The 16,190-nt window shown below is 36.6% G+C and overlaps 1 non-coding gene across 1 annotated transcript; it reads right to left on the bottom strand.

Annotated features, from left to right (window-relative positions):
- Nucleotides 1-3,185: 3,185 nt before the first annotated feature.
- Nucleotides 3,186-3,292, bottom strand: LOC132530954 (U6 spliceosomal RNA). Its single transcript, XR_009543960.1, has one exon. It is a non-coding gene; the product is annotated as a U6 spliceosomal RNA (small nuclear RNA).
- Nucleotides 3,293-16,190: the final 12,898 nt, after the last annotated feature.

The following is a 16,190-nucleotide window of genomic DNA, read 5'->3' as shown; positions in this document are numbered from 1 at the left end:
AAACCAGTGTTTAACATCACATGAGGGATAAGTGATCAAACTTTTCTCTGTAGGGATCTTACAGATAAAGTTGGGCAAGATTAAGATTAATAATTGTTAAAAATTATTTAATGTTCTTAAATGGACTATTCTTTACATGTTTTCTTTGGAATTACCTGTCCATTATTTAATGTTTATGTTCAAGAATTTTAGAACAAACACTTATGTTTATCAAAAATAATATGTGCTAAAATATTTATATCGGGCAAGCCATAACCATGGCATGTATCTACTCTTCAGAACACTCACTGTGGCTATGATGGAGGTTCCACATTATACCTCTTTATGACCTTTTATGTCCATAGCAGTCAAAACACCTGTGAGGAACTTAAAATCTTCATGAGTGATGAGGTCACAAATCAAAATAATGTCCCAATTGAAAATGGAAACACATTTAATTCATAATGCTCAAAAACTAGGTAGGAGATAGATGTGAGGAGGAACTTTGAATGAATCAAATTAAGTATGGAATGTTCAGACTGTTTAAAATAACTGATAGGTGGAGGAGCAATACATTATTGATAATTAGTTAATAATTATTGTTAATTGGATAAAAATTCTTAAAGCTCCTCTTGTTTTACAGTGGGACGATGTTGAGTTCTGATACTTCATCTTACAAAAGTTAAAATTGCAATTAAATATGAGATTTAAATTTTCTTTCAACACTGCAAATGGAATCTAAGTTTTATTTGGTTATAAAGGTTTATTGACCAACTGGAATTTTAGAAAGTATTTTTCCACTTGGAAAATGACACAACATATTTTCAAATTTATATTATGCAAGGCAAACCACCATCTTCCATGTTTTGAAGCAGGTAGAGACATAGCAAAGGAAATGTAGAAAGAATGTGAACAACAGATATTATGGTGTATGCCTTATAGGGTGCTTCTAGGACTATTGCTACTACACAGTATTTTTTAAATGCCAGTTAGGTGCTAATTGTAGGCTATGTCATTTAACTCAAAATGTTATGAGATAGGTACCACTTTATTCCCATTCAGATATGAAGAGAGTAAGGCAGAGAGATATTAAGTAGCTTGCTCAGGGTCAGCCAGCTAGTGAATGATGGAGCCCAGAATTTCAGCCCAAACAGTTTGAACCTAGGCTTTTTAGCTGCTACTTGGTACCACTTCTTTCCAAGGACTTATACTCTTCAATGGCCCTGTGGTTTTAGGTCGTGACAAGCCACAGGCTGATGTGATGCCACTGAGACTAACTGATCCTTGAGCCCTCTGACTTTAACCCTCCTGGCACTGGCACCAACAGGTGCAGCTTTTAGCTTATCTGAGCACCTAAAGTAATTGTTCGAGATTTTGGCTGTTTGCTGGGAGAATCATTGAAAGGGCAGAACCTTGCCTTGCTTGTTAAAGCACTTTACACATGTGCAAAGACTTGGTGGAAAAAAGGACTCAGTTGGAAAAAGGACAGTTTCTGAGTTTACATGGCATTCCATAGACCAGAACAATTTCTGATTTTTTTAAATTCAACATTTAAAAACTGAATTGAGTCAATAATTTTACTTTGCTAAACAAAACACAAATTTATTTGGGGCAATTAATATGAAATTACAGATTACCTCAAATGTTCATCCTCTGCTTAAATGAATACCGTCCACATTTGCCAAGTTTTTTTTCTTATGTAAACTCATTTTTTTCTAAATATAAGCATTAGTGATTTAACTAACTCTTAAAAAGCACGTCTTTTTCCAGATTATAGAGTCTTATTGTTGTATTAAATGTCTCAGCTTGTAAGCTTTGACCACACAATAAACATAGCACCACATGATATTAAAATTTAATTAGCCAATTCCATATTCATAATTCACAGTCATCATAGGCAACATCTTACACATTCTGAAACTTTTTAGTTTATAGGGAAATTTTTTAAATGCCCAGTACCTTTTGCAAAACTCAGTTGAACATTTCCCTGCAGTTTTGCATTATTCATTGATAAAGATGAACCACCTCAAGAGAATTGAAAGATAACATATCCTTTATTTTACCTTTAATCTTTCATCAAAAGAATCTACATATTACTTTCATAGCACTAAATTTTATATATGATAAGGTCTATTAAAGAAACATGCACTAAATATTCCAATTTCAGAAAGAAGGGCCAAAAAATGTAAGCTGTGTCTCTGGTTCATTGAATGAAGTGTCAGGCATCTCATGCAGCACAGTGAGCGAATTATTATTTCTGAATTGTACATCAACCCAAATCTCCTAAAAGCTCTTTCTTATACCAGCTGCTAAATGATTAATAGTGTTGCATTGATAATTTTCACAAAAGACACTGCTGAATAAGAGAACAGCGTGTCCAAGAAAATGAGTTTGAGGTTCAGGGAAACAAAACACTTTTTCATAGTTTTAAAAGAAACATAGTATTGAGTTATACAGACTATCAGTTTCTCCCAGTAAATAAGCATGTGCCAACCCCAACTTTCTTCACTAGGACATGGCTTAGGAAGTTTATTTTCAGTACTCGGCATATATATTAATATTACATATTAATATAAATTAATATAAAATTATATTATATATTGTATATATTTTTTTCAATATTTTATATGCTGAGTATTGAAAAATAGATATTTGTATACACACACATACATATGTGATCTTGACTATGTATGTTAGACTCATGGTTTTAATACAGATATCGTTAATAAAAATATTTTCTTTTGAAACTTTACTAGTGATTTGCTTTATGGCTTTTAATGTGCCAACTTTCCATCTCTCCTACTCTTAGCAAGACTGTCTGTTTGTGGTCGGAAACCATGGACTTTTAAGGCATAAAAAACTGGACATGAAACAGAGCTTCACCACTTAGTTGGGTGATCCTAAGGAATTTACTTACCTCCTTTTTATTTATTTATTTTTTTAATTTTTATTAGAGTATAGTTGCTTTACAATGTTGTGTTCGTTTCTGCTGTACAGCAAAATGAATCAGCTACACATACACATATATACCCTCTTATTTGGATTTCCTTCCCATTTAGGTCACCACAGAGCATTGAGTAGAGTTCCCTGTGCTATACAGTAGGTTCTCATTAGTTATCTATTTCATACATAGTATCAGTCATGTATATATGTCAATCACAATCTCCCAATTCATGCCGCCCCCCTTCCCCCTTCGTATCGATACTAAAATATGGAACACTTTCACGAATTTGCATGTCATTCTTGCGCAGGGGCCATGCTAATCTTCTATGTATTGGTCCAATTTTAGTATATGTGCTGCTGAAGTGAGTACTACTTACCTCCTTTTTAAACTGTGAATGGTCAGCTTCCTAAACTGAGAAATGACAAAAATTATACCAACCTCATTAGATTGAAAGAGGATGAAATCAAGTCTGCAGGTTTTGCAGTCAGTGATGTAAAATGAAATCACATTTTCTGTAATTCTCCAATTCTAATGGCTCTCTAGCCAACATCTTCTCTAAGAAATTTGCACTTTCAAAAATTTCTTTGGCTCAGATAATACAGAGAATCTCATGTTGTATGTACATTTGCCATTGTAATCCACAACAAACATATTAGCAAATCAAACCTGTTAGAAAATATTTGCATAACATATATCTGATAAAGGACTTTTATCCAAAATACACAAAGGATGTTTAAATCTCAACACTAAGAAAACAAACACAATTTCTTAAATGTGCTAAAGATCTGAAGACACCTCACTGAAGAAGATATACCAGTCACTTGCCCTTGGGCACTAAGAAACCACTACACACCTATTAGAATAACTAATATCCCCATAACTGACAGTAACAGTTGCTGGCAGATGCCTATAAAATCTGATAGTATGCTAGTGCTAAGAAAGAAACAACAACAGATAAGTAATTCAGTATAAGGCAGGTAAGGTGTTCAATCCCAGCTAAATGCAAGAAAGAGTGGCAAAACAAAGTTTGGGAATGGGAAGAATAAGTAGAAAGCTTGCCCCCGCCAGGTATGACAGTGTACACAGGAAGACGGGGATCAGCACTGTGGAAGCCATCAGAAGCTGGAATAGCCTCAGAGGAAATAACTTTCTGATCGTCAGATTTCAAACCCATGAAACGTTTAGAGGAAGGATGGAAAGGAGCTTGGCGTGTATCGAGCACTTACTTGTTAATTTGCAAAATCATACTATGAGGAAGGTTATGTTTCCATTTGAAACAGATCAGAAATGGCACTGGTAATAATTAGACAATCTAGAATTTGAGCCAAGCTGCCAATGACTTTATGACTATCAAGCCAAAAACACTGATGATCACACTGACATTCGATGAAATTCTTCTGGTATCCAAGTATGATGGGGTAAGTGTCCTAAGAGCTATTACTAAAATTCTTCCTAATAAGGGGTGTGCCTTTGTTTAAAAACGGAACTTAAGGAACCATTTAGGGAGAAGGTGGGACCTGAGGTTCAGCTGAAATGAGGCTGTAGATGAGAGAGCTAAAGTGGGTCTGGGGTAAGGAGTAGTCAAGAAGAAGGCAGGGAAATTGGAAAAGTGGAAAAGAATGATGGAGGAAAAGAGAGGGTGAAGTCATGTGACAGGCGGATGGTGCCTCGTTACTGAAATAGCCAAGAGACTTTTAAAACCAGGAATATCTTACTTTGATTTTGTAATTGTTTGTATTGCTGCCATGTTCCTTCATCTTTTCAAACCTTTGCCAAATCCATCTACTCAAATGCCTTTGTGTGAGTGGTTTGTTTGGCAAAATTTAAGAAAAGGTATTGAGTTTCACATTTAGATCAACATGGTATGAACCAGGGACCACACAACAAAAATGGAAAAACAACCTTTAAAAAGAACAAAGGCAGCAACCAGAACTAGAGAGCAGAAAGAAAGCATATGCCCTCTAGGAAGTCACAAAAATGTTCATAAAGACATTGTGATCTTCAAGAGTGGAAGGTGGATTTTGAGGATTAGAGAGATGCTGACAACCAAGTAGCCCAAGTGATTTGGAGAAATCATTTATGAGTGAACATCCTTGAGGAGGACTTTAAATACCAGATTTATTCCTTAGTAGTAAATCAGAACATTACTATTTTTGAATCACAATTCTTTCTCCTCCACCCAGCAAACTGTCATGTTGAGTTTCTTTATCAGTGTCTGTATGTTGATATCACTCCTAAGCAAGTTTAGGAATTGCCTACAGAATAAGCCAATGAAACATGTTCCTCGTGTAGTCTATATCTCAAATTAAACAGTGAAGTGTTGTTATATATAGAGATGTTGCTATAGAAATGTATAGTTGAAAATGTGCTTCCTGACAGTAATGAAATTGTCTGCTTTTTATTTAACTGTGTTCTGATATGAAAGTAATAACGCACCTTTCAAATAATTCCTTTAAACCTTTCATCAGTTCTTTTCCAGTGATGGCACACCTTTGGAGTAATTAAAACTTTAGCTTTACGTGTCAAACCCAGACAAGTATTGTAGCCTCTAAAAACAGAATTGAATCATTGTGTAAAGACAGCAGTGCCATCAGAGTGGTGGTGTTTGAAAGTGAACCTGTCATGAATTCTAAGTGTGGCGCAAATAAAATCATTCTCTGCTTATGTCAAACCAGGACTCAGATAGCAAGAATACTTAACTATGTTCAATGGGGCTTAATGTTTTGTCAGTCATTTATCTGCACATTGAAAATATCCTGTCAAGCAGAGGTAGACTTTTACTAAAATGAATTCCCTCCAGAGGGAAAGTACCCCATTGCCCAGCTGTAAAGTATCCACAGAGACCCAAGAGATTGTTTGTTTTCCTTTCGTTTTTTAACCAATGGAAACTCTAGTACCCAGAAATGCTCTTCATTATAGTAAATATTTAATAAATTTATTTTTCCGAGGTTAGTTTTCGAAGGATGTGTTTATAACTGGTATTTAGTGTTTAATAATTAGAAATAAGAAGTATAATAAAGCGCCATCTATTGGGAATGCAAACAACCAGCAGACTCAGGTAAATGGTGCTTTAGACATTTTTAATAGGCTGAAAAAAGTTAACCTGTCATTTCAAGAATTTACAGGAAAATTGGACTAAAAATGAGTTTCAAGTGAAGACTGGATATGTCTGTTTACTGATTATAAAAAAGTAAGAAATTATCGAGGACATCAACAGAGGACACAGAGGCCACTACAGAATAGAAAACTATGTGAAAAGAGTAAGGGAAAGGTGATAGAGACTTATTCTTTTTTTTTTTTTTTTTTTTTTCAGTACAACGGGCCTCCCGTTGCGGAGCACAGGCCCCGGGCGCGCGGGCTCAGCGGCCATGGCTCACGGGCCCAGCCGCTCCGCGGCATGTGGGATCTTCCCGGACCGGAGCATGAACCCGTGTCCCCTGCATCGGCAGGCGGACTCTCAACCACTGCGCCACCAGGGAAGCCCGAGATTTATTCTTTGGTATGCATTTTATTATTTGAGACATTGTAACTGGAAAGGTAAGAGACGAAACTAGCCAGAGGGTGGTCTATGTACATAATTATAAAATCAGAGCGTTAAGGGAGCAAAGGTGAGCTCAGGAGGTGCTGTGGGTAAAAGAATTGTCATTCCATGGATCTCAGAAAATTGTGCTGGGCATGGTAGGTGCTCAGTACACTGACTAAATGAATTCTGAACTTTAGATGAAGGTGAGACTGGATATCCGCAGTTGACCCATGCATACGGATGACAGAATACGATAATATGGACTTTGGTCTCTGGAAGACTTTGGTTTAAACTCTAGTTTTGCATTTTTAACCATGTGAACTTTGTGCCTTTCATCAAGTCACTTGACTTAATTAACTCTGGTTTTCCTTAGGTGTAAAAGAAGGATAGATAACAATAGGAGAAGCTATAAAAGGCTGCTGAGAGGACTGATTAGGGTAGTATATGAAAAACATTCAGCAAAGTGATTCGCAAATAGTAACCTCTCAAACAATGGAGGCTTAAAAAGGATTGATGATCTAAATTGTGACTTTAAAAAAAATTTGTATTGAAGTTATTTTAGACCTACAGAAGACTGTGTACAAAGGAAAATAGTACACAGATGTTCCCATATACTAGGGGTCTGTAGACTTCTGTAAAGGGTCAGATAGTAAATATTGTAGGCTTTGTGAGTGAGATGCCTCTATCACAGTTATTCAGTTCTGCCACTGTAGGGTGAAAGCAGCCCTAGACAATAGGTAACACAACGGGCACAGATCCGTTCTAACGAAATTTTACAAAAACTGGTGATGGGCTAGGTTTGGCCCATAGTTTGCAGTTTGCCAACCCTAAACTAAGCTATAGACTTAATTCAGATACCCCCAGTTTTGGCACCAATTCAGATACCCCCAGTTTTGGCACCAGTGTCCTTTTTCTGTTCCAGGATCCAACCTGGGATATCACATGGTCATTTCTCCTTGATCTTCTCCAATCTGTGATTGATAGTTACTTGTTGTTTAATTTTCTTCATGGACTTGACACTTCTGAAGAGTACCAGCCATTTTGTAGAATGTCCCTTAATTTAGTTTTTCTTATATTGTTTAATGATTATACTGAGGTTATGAAATTTTGGAAGAGTACCAAAGAGGTGACATTCCCTTCTCATGGCATCGTACTGGTGTATATGATATCAGCTTGACTTATTATTGATGCTGTTAGCTTTGACCAGTGGTTAAGGTGTTGTCTGCCAGTTTTCTCCAATGTAAAAAGTATCGTTTACCCTTCTAAACTCTATTTATCACAAACAAATCACTAAGTCTGGCCCCCTTAAGAGGAGCGGAAACTAAGCTCCACATTTTGGAGGGAGGACTATTGCTATAGACTGAATATTTGTGTCCTCCTAAAATTCATATGTTAAAACCTAAACCCCAATATGAAGATATTAGGAGGTGGGGCCTTCAGGAGATTATGAGGGTGATGCCCTCATCAATAGGATTAGTGATCTTTTAGAGACCTCAGAGAGCTCCCTTCTGCCAAGTCACAACTCAAAAAGGGAGGGTGGTGGTCTGGGAGGGGAGGTCTTCTCTGATGTTCCGCTTAAACCTCATTCTTAGGCAGTAACTGTGAAGCTGTGCCTAGATGTTTTGCTTTCACCATTATTCCTGTTCCTTCTCCAGCTGTAATGATGGGTCTAGCACGTACTCTTGCCCTTTTCCCAGAGGTGGAGTATTTTTTTTATTCCCCTCCTCATTTTTCTTCTCCCTTCTGCAAAAATCCAGTGCTCCAATGCAACAGTTTTTTTCTGTTCTTCCCTGTGCATATCAACGCTTTGGCTCCATAGATGAAATAGAAAACATGGATCTGGGTGGCCTTTTGTCAGTGACTGCTATTCCCCTCATCCAGTCAGAACCACAGGGAACTGTTCTCAGGATTCTTTATGATCTTCTGTGTGAGCATTTGATGGCTGTCATGGAGAAAAAGCCTACAAAGGGATATAAACTACCTATCCTGTGGCCCCCAAAGGCTTCACACTCACACTAGCCCATATGTGGCTTTTAACAACGCCTTCAAAAGAATGTTAGCTCCATGTTCTTACTGGTCAGTATGGTTTTCTGGCAGCATCTACCCAAGTAATCAAATTCCAGGGTCCCATTTTTCCCTCTCTCACCATTTTTTTTGGAGGTAGTTGTTTGCTCTGAAAATTTTAATTTGTAGTTAGTCCATCATTTTTCTTGTTATAAGGGTGGGAGCAATGTCCTTTCCAGCTCTCTACATCTTTGAGCTCTCAGCTGACATTTTAAAAGATCCTTTAAATATATTCAAGGATATTGCTAAGATTAGAGTCTTTATTCAGCTCAAAGAGCATCATTTGCAGTGATGCCACAGATATGGAAATAGGTGAGTCCTTATGTTAGCAAGATATAGATTGGCAAGAACTATGATATGAGTATATAAGGATGATTAAAAAATTCAAAATTTAATCACAAATGCTACAACAGATGTTTTGCAAATGTTAATGGCTTAGCTGTTCTGACGGTAAAACGTACTTTATAAAATAAAAGTGAACAACACAGGGAATGAATTTCATTAGAGTTACATCAACAGTTGTATAAGAAAAAAAAAAACCTATAGCATGGCATTTACAAGTAGTGTCACTCTACAAGTTGACAAGAAAAAATATCCAGCGTGTGGACTTGGCACTCAGGAAAAAAATGGCTAAGAAATCCCAGAAGAATGTGAAGAGAGTTCAAACAACAACCTCCAAACACCCTTCAAGGCACAGCCAGAGAAGAATCTCACTCTAATTGTCACTTTCACAGAAAGTCTGGATGCACGTATGCTTACAAGGTAATCCCAATAGTCATTTACATCTCAGCTTTGTATAAACCAATGAACAATATTACAAAAATATTTACAGATAGAAAATGCTACACAGACCTCACAGAAAAATAACTATTATATATAAATACAAGTGCCTCCAAAGGAGCAGGGATATTGTTAATTTGTACTCCGTGCACTTTTATCACTGTACATTTGCAAGTTTGGGCCAGGAACTAGAGATCAGTGTTGCTCTACATAATAGTGAGAAAGTCATAAGGAGAAGTGATGGGAAGGTCAGCAGAAGAGCAAGGAAGTTGGCAGTCAGCCCGGGTGCTACCTGGATAGGAACAGCTACAGTGGTCTCTAAGTGGGAAATAAACTGTGTGATTTTAAGTTATTGTGAGGTGAGCAAGCTGACCCTTTAGTAAAGCTTTAGTAAAAAAGCTGCTTCATGTAATTTCCTTCTATCTGTGGTGCTTTGCAGTGTTCTGATCCCAATGTAGAAGATGTTTCCACATTTGGATCAACCCCAGGGCAAAGATAAAGGACTTTGTCCCGAAGCAGGAATTAGTCAAAAGGGACTTAAAGAATTTGAAAAAGAACAGATACATGTATACGTATAACTGAATCACTTTGCTGTACACCTGAAACTAACACAACATTGTTAATCAACTATACTCCAATATAAAATAAAAATTTAAAAAAAAACGAATGAAAGTCCCTTTATCTCTTCCCACCCCCATTCTATGACACAGAACTCAGCAAAGACTTGAAAGGGATTTTGGATTTTCACAGTTCCTGAAATGAGGCAGTCTCCATGCCCCCTGTGTCTGCCAGCAGCCATGTATCTCCCTATGTGTCTCATTCTTTGTAACACTGGAGTCCCATTGCCCCCTTCTTCCCAGCATATATCACTCATCTGGGAAATTAGGAGAATGTACTTGGTGATTTTGTTTATGATAATTCCAGTGAAGAAAAGAATCCACTTGCTCCTCCATCCTTGCAGCTTCAAACACATGAACCACAAAGCCCCCAAAGGGAGCACGATGACCCAGGACCTATAGAACAAAATGTTTCATGAAAAGTCATCACAGCAATCCACTGGTACTGGTTCCTGGCATTATTTACAACACACTGTTCTTTGTAAGGATCTCATGTTTTCCTAAAGCTAACCCAGTAAAATGTGCTATAAAATCTTCAGAGAACTTAGGTATTTGACTCTAAACCCCAAACGCTACCCACCAACCACAGCTGTCTACTCCTTACTTTATCATCTCAGCCAGAACTACCCTCCTACAGGTACACAGCATTATCAGTCATGAGCACTGGTATATTTTCAACATGCTCGTTAGCTGTATAGAAAAAAATTGAAAAAGTTCCTTGAGAAAGAAAGAACACTTTCTCTTAAACATGAAGTGTTTAGCTAGTTGCCTAAAAAACCTGAAAATGAGGACTTTGAGCCATGTCATTCAACACTGAAAATACTTATGGATACTGACGGAAAATTTAAGTATTAAACTTCACATTTTCTCTCATTGTAAACAACTAGAAGACAGTGTTAACAGTGCCCCTCAAAAATTTCAGAACAGAACAAAACGTATTAAAACTGTATAACAATATTTCACTGTTATCTCTCTGTGGTGAATTATCTGTGATTTTTACTCCACAAATTTTTTTTTTGGTATTTGTCCAGTTCTCTCCAAGTTGTGTGAATTTAATCTGTGAACTAAAGAAACTAAGAAAAATTTGGTTTTTCCACTATTAGATTCTTTGTGGCAGATATTTATATTCTATAGTTAGAAGGGTTTTTCTCCCACACAGCTTAACTGTTCTATAATTTTAAAAATGAAATGTTATTTTAAAAATAGCCAAGAAACTATTGAATATGTAGAGGGGTACACTATCTTAGGTAAGCCAGAAAGGTCACAAGCTTGGAAGCAAAAATCAATGTATTGGGCTTCCCTGGTGGCACAGTGGTTGAGAGTCCGCCTGCCAATGCAGGGGACACAGGTTCGTGCTCCGGTCTGGGAGGATCCCACATGCCACAGAGCGGCTGAGGCTGCGCGTCTGGAGCCTGTGCTCCGCAACGGGAGAGGCCACAACAGTGAGAGGCCCGCGTACCGCCAAAAAAAAAAATCGATGTATTTTAAAGTAGAATCTTTTAAAAAGGCCAAAATTATCACTTTAGAAAAAGCAGCTAGTCAATTTTCTTCATTTTACAAATAGAAAACTAACACTGGAAAGGCAAAACGACTTTCCCCAAATTACAAATGGAGTAATCGTAACAGAAACAGAACTTAGGTCTTTCCCTCTGTCCTGTCCATGATTTTTACCTTACCACAGAAATTTTAACTACTTAGTACAAAATGACATGTGGTCTTTCCTAAAGGTACCTAATGCCAGCATCTTCTCCATTTGTTCATCTTAACGAGGGTCAAGTCTAGAGAATTAAAAAATAAGCTTATAAAGTTGAAATCCTGGCTCATCCCACACAATTAAATTCCATCATTATACATAAGCAAATGGGAAATATCATTCTATTTTGGCCAAACAAGGATGTCATTTGTCATGCACTGAGAAATAAATGTGTGTATATATATATATATATATATATTTTTTTTTTTTTTTGGCTGTGTTGGGTCTTTGTTGCTGTGCATGGGTTTTCTTTAGTTGTGGCGAACGGGATCTACTCTTCACTGCGGTGCATGGACTTCTCATTGTTGTGGCTTCTCTTGTTGCGGAGCACGGGCTCTAGCACACGGGCTCAGTGGTTGTAGCTCATGGGCTCTAGAGCACAGGCTCAGTAGTTGTGGTGCCCAGGCTTAGTTGCTCCATGGCATGTGGGATCTTCCCGGACCAGGGCTCGAACCTGTGTCCCCTGCATTGGCAGGCGGATTCTTAACCACTGTGCCACCAGGGAAGCCCCAGTAAATGTATATTTTGACAGCTGGCTCCAGATTCCTAGAGAGAAATACCTTTGCTTAGGAAATACCTTGATAGAACTCTCAGGAGGGAAACACCAAAACCTGAGCGTATGTTCTTCATGGAAATAGCAGAGTGAAAAAAATAAAACAAACAAAACACCTAAATTCTAGGGCTCTATGTAGCCATTTAACAGAAATTTGGAATTGGGGGAAGAGCTGTGGATAAGGAAGAATTAGTCCAAATTGTATAGGAGGATATTGGACAATGTGGGTATAAATGAGAATGTTGATGATGGAGTCTCTAAGATCTTTTGGAAACAGTAATGCTTAATTTAATTTATTGTTTTGATAACAAGATAAATGCACAAATAAAATTTCTAGGCAAATGGGTATCATGAGAAAGAGTATATATGTGGCTTATATAATTTATGCCTGAAGCAGAAAAAGAATAGCAGCTCTAGGAGGAAAAAAATAGGTAAGACTGAGTTCCATGGGAACAAAAGCTTGGTAGGAAAAGATGAGAAGTTACAGAACTCTAACGTGCAAGTACATCTCCTTCAAGCAGTCCTGACACATTAAGAGAAACATTGGCCTCATCATTTTTGTGGTAGAAGTTTAACTCAATTTGCATTTAATTCTTAAGAAATGTCGTGACCCCAGTTGGCATCTGGGTTATACTGATATGAATCGTAAGTGTAAAAATAAAAATGCAAACCTAACACCAGACAATTCTTGTTTCTCACTTTTATTGTCACTTTTATTGCTTGTCAAAATCAGGGGTGACGCTTATCTCGAGGCAAGGCTTAATTCACTTTAGTTTAGTTTGCTTGTTTGTTTTGGTGATATGTAATGAAGCTAAAATGTTTAGGAAAATTATTTAGATCACACCTAATGACATTTACAAAGCAAACTTGATGGCAATTAAAGAGATATATTTAACTTCAGGGTAATGAAAAAATTAAATGTAAAATATTAAAATTAAAGAAAATGGCAATAGTGAGCAGAAGAATTAGAAAAAATTATATCATCCGTTCAAAAATGCATTAACCAGGACTTCCCTGGTGGCGCAGTTGTTAAGAATCCGCCTGCCAGTGCAGGGGACACGGGTTCAAGCCCTGGTCCGGGAAGATCCCACATGCTGTGGAGCAGCTAAGCCCGTGCGCCACAACTACTGAGCCTGCACTCTAGAGCCAGCGACCCACAACCACTGAGCCCGTGTCTGAAGCCCACACGCCTAGAGCCCGTGCTCTGCAACAAGAGAAACCACTGCAATGAGAAACCTGCACACCACAATGAAGAACAGCCCCCACTCACTGCTACTAGAGAAGGCCTGCACACAGCAATGAAGACCCAACGCTGCCAAAAATAAAATATATATTAATTAATTTAAAAAATACATTAACCAAAGGAAGAAAACATATATAACTTTGACTATTATGAAAAAAATAAAATGAAATGGAATCTAACAGGTGGCAGATAAGGAGTAATGCCAACATTATACAGATTATTATATCAATCACACAACAAACAGGATTCAAATAGTTAAATGGACAAAGAACATTAAAGGTTATTCAAAAGAAGAGGAAATCCAATTTTAAGTAAATATTTAAGAAAATTTATAACCATATGTTGACCAAAATAATTAAAGTTGAAATACGATGTTTATTACCTGATAAGTTGATGAAAGTAACTTCTTTAGTGATAATATTTCATGCTAACCAGGATGTCAGTTCATCACCAGGATGTGACCAAACTTGGTTATATTTGCAATGCACAATGTGAAAAAAACCTTACATTGGTACTTTTTTGGGAAACAAAATGACACTATTTACCCAGAATCACAGCAAAGTGTTTACCCTTTGACCTAATAATTCTAAGGAAATCATAATTTTTAAAAATTTTTGTTGTATATATTCTTTTTTTTTTAATATTTAGATTGCACGTATAAGTGATAGCATAGAAGATACATGTTTCTCTGTCTGACTTATTTAAGTAAGCATAATACTGTCTAGGTCCAACCATGTTGTTGCAAATGGGGGAATTTTATTCTTTTTTATGGCTGGTATTCCATTGTGTGTGTTATCTATGTTATCACTTATATGTGGAATCTAAAACATAAAATAAATGAGTTTATGTAACAAAACAGAAACAGACTCACAGGTACAGGGAGCAAACTGGTGGTTACCTATGGGGAGAGGGAAGGGGCAGGGGCAAGAAAAGGGAATGAGATTAAGAGACATAAACTACTATGTATAAAATAGATCATCAACAAGGATATATATTGTACAGCACAGGGAAATATAGCCATTTTTTGTAATAACTTTCAATGGAATCTAATCTATAAATATACTGAATCACTAAGTTGTACACCTGAAACTGTAAATCAACTATACTTCAATTTAAAAAAACCAACAACAAACAAATTTAGGTTAGATGTCACATTAAAAAAAAAAAAACCTACCCTAAAAATTAAAAAAATAAGGACGAAGTAAATTATGAAATAGATCAATGAAGTGCCATATAACAATTTTAAATGTTGAAAATAATGACATTTTAACATATCATTTTAGGTAAAAAATACAGAATGGAAAATAAAATCTAAGGTCAGCATACACATGCATATATGCATACATATGTGTGTATATACATATACATACATGTATGTATATATATTCAAGCTACATGGGGAAACATGGTAAGATTAAAGCAGTTTTTTGAATTAGGTGAAATATATAGAGAATTTTTTTCTACTCTCTTTATTGTTGTTATAATAGTCATACGAGAAATGAAGTGTTTTTAGGGCAGAAGAGGACATGTTGAATAAGGCTCATATATATCCCCTGCTTTCCTAAGTTACGTCATTTCACTGTTGACATATCCCATATCCTCATTAATTAAAAGAAATATGAAAGCTATATTCCTTGCTCCAAATTTTTATTTTCTTTACCTAATATAGAAAACTCATTCTAAGCAATAACAATTTCTTGGAAGGAAGTTGTCTCCCAGCAATAGTGAGATATACTGCCCTAATTAGGCTTTAACACCAACACTGGAAATGAAATCATTTATTCTAAGGTGAATTTAGACATGCCCTGATATTACCAACTCACTTTTTTGGGTTATGAATGCTAACAGATTTTCTAATATTTCACTTATTTATTTATTGAGGTTCTGTTATTTGCACCCAGCAAATTGAGTTCCAGGTGTTTCATATTTTTCCCCATACCGTATTATCTGACTGTTTCATTTTAGTCATTCCGGGGGGTTTGTACCACATTGTGGTGCCAGGTGTTATTTTAGGTGCTTTATTGGTAATACCTATTTCATCTCTAATAAACCCATATGGAAACTGAGGCACTAATAAGCATCCCACTAGCGTTGGAACGTGAGGTGTCAGACTGCAGGGTCTGGGCTCATGACATTTGTGGTGAGACTGCATCTACAAACACCATGGCAATTCTCTACTTGTTAATTCTGCAGGCTATTGCACCAGCATGGTTGTTTTAGTGAGGGAGGTTAAAATCAATCATTCTTTTCCCATTAGCTCCAAATATTAATAAACTGATGTTGCATTTTCTCCCTTTAACCTATGACATTCATACTGCTGTCTTTTGAGCACTAAGAAATCAGCGTCCAAGCTGAAATATCAGTTAACATGACTGATGAAGCAGAGAGGAATTCTAGAGCTGTCAGCCAACTATAATTATATACAATTTAAAGTTTTAAATCATAACTGTGTGATGAATGCCTCACTTAACACACCTAAAAATACGTTTGTGGTCAGGCTGAAAGTTTAACCAGTCCTTATGGCATACTAATATACTCTTTCAGCTGTTCTCCATAGAATGTCTCAAGGTTGCAAACGGTTTTCTTAGTAGCAATGTACATAAATGAAGTCAATAACTCCTTCCCTTGACCTCTTGCTGACTTTTCTTTTTTCATTAAATAAAACAGACTGCTTAAAAATTCCAAATTTTATGATGAATTGTATTAGATACATTTTTCTTTTAACCTTTAAATA

The sequence above is a fragment of the Lagenorhynchus albirostris genome, chromosome 12 (assembly GCF_949774975.1).
Source record: "Lagenorhynchus albirostris chromosome 12, mLagAlb1.1, whole genome shotgun sequence".
Taxonomy (NCBI): domain Eukaryota; kingdom Metazoa; phylum Chordata; class Mammalia; order Artiodactyla; family Delphinidae; genus Lagenorhynchus; species Lagenorhynchus albirostris.
This window is presented reverse-complemented; position numbering and strand designations above follow the sequence as displayed.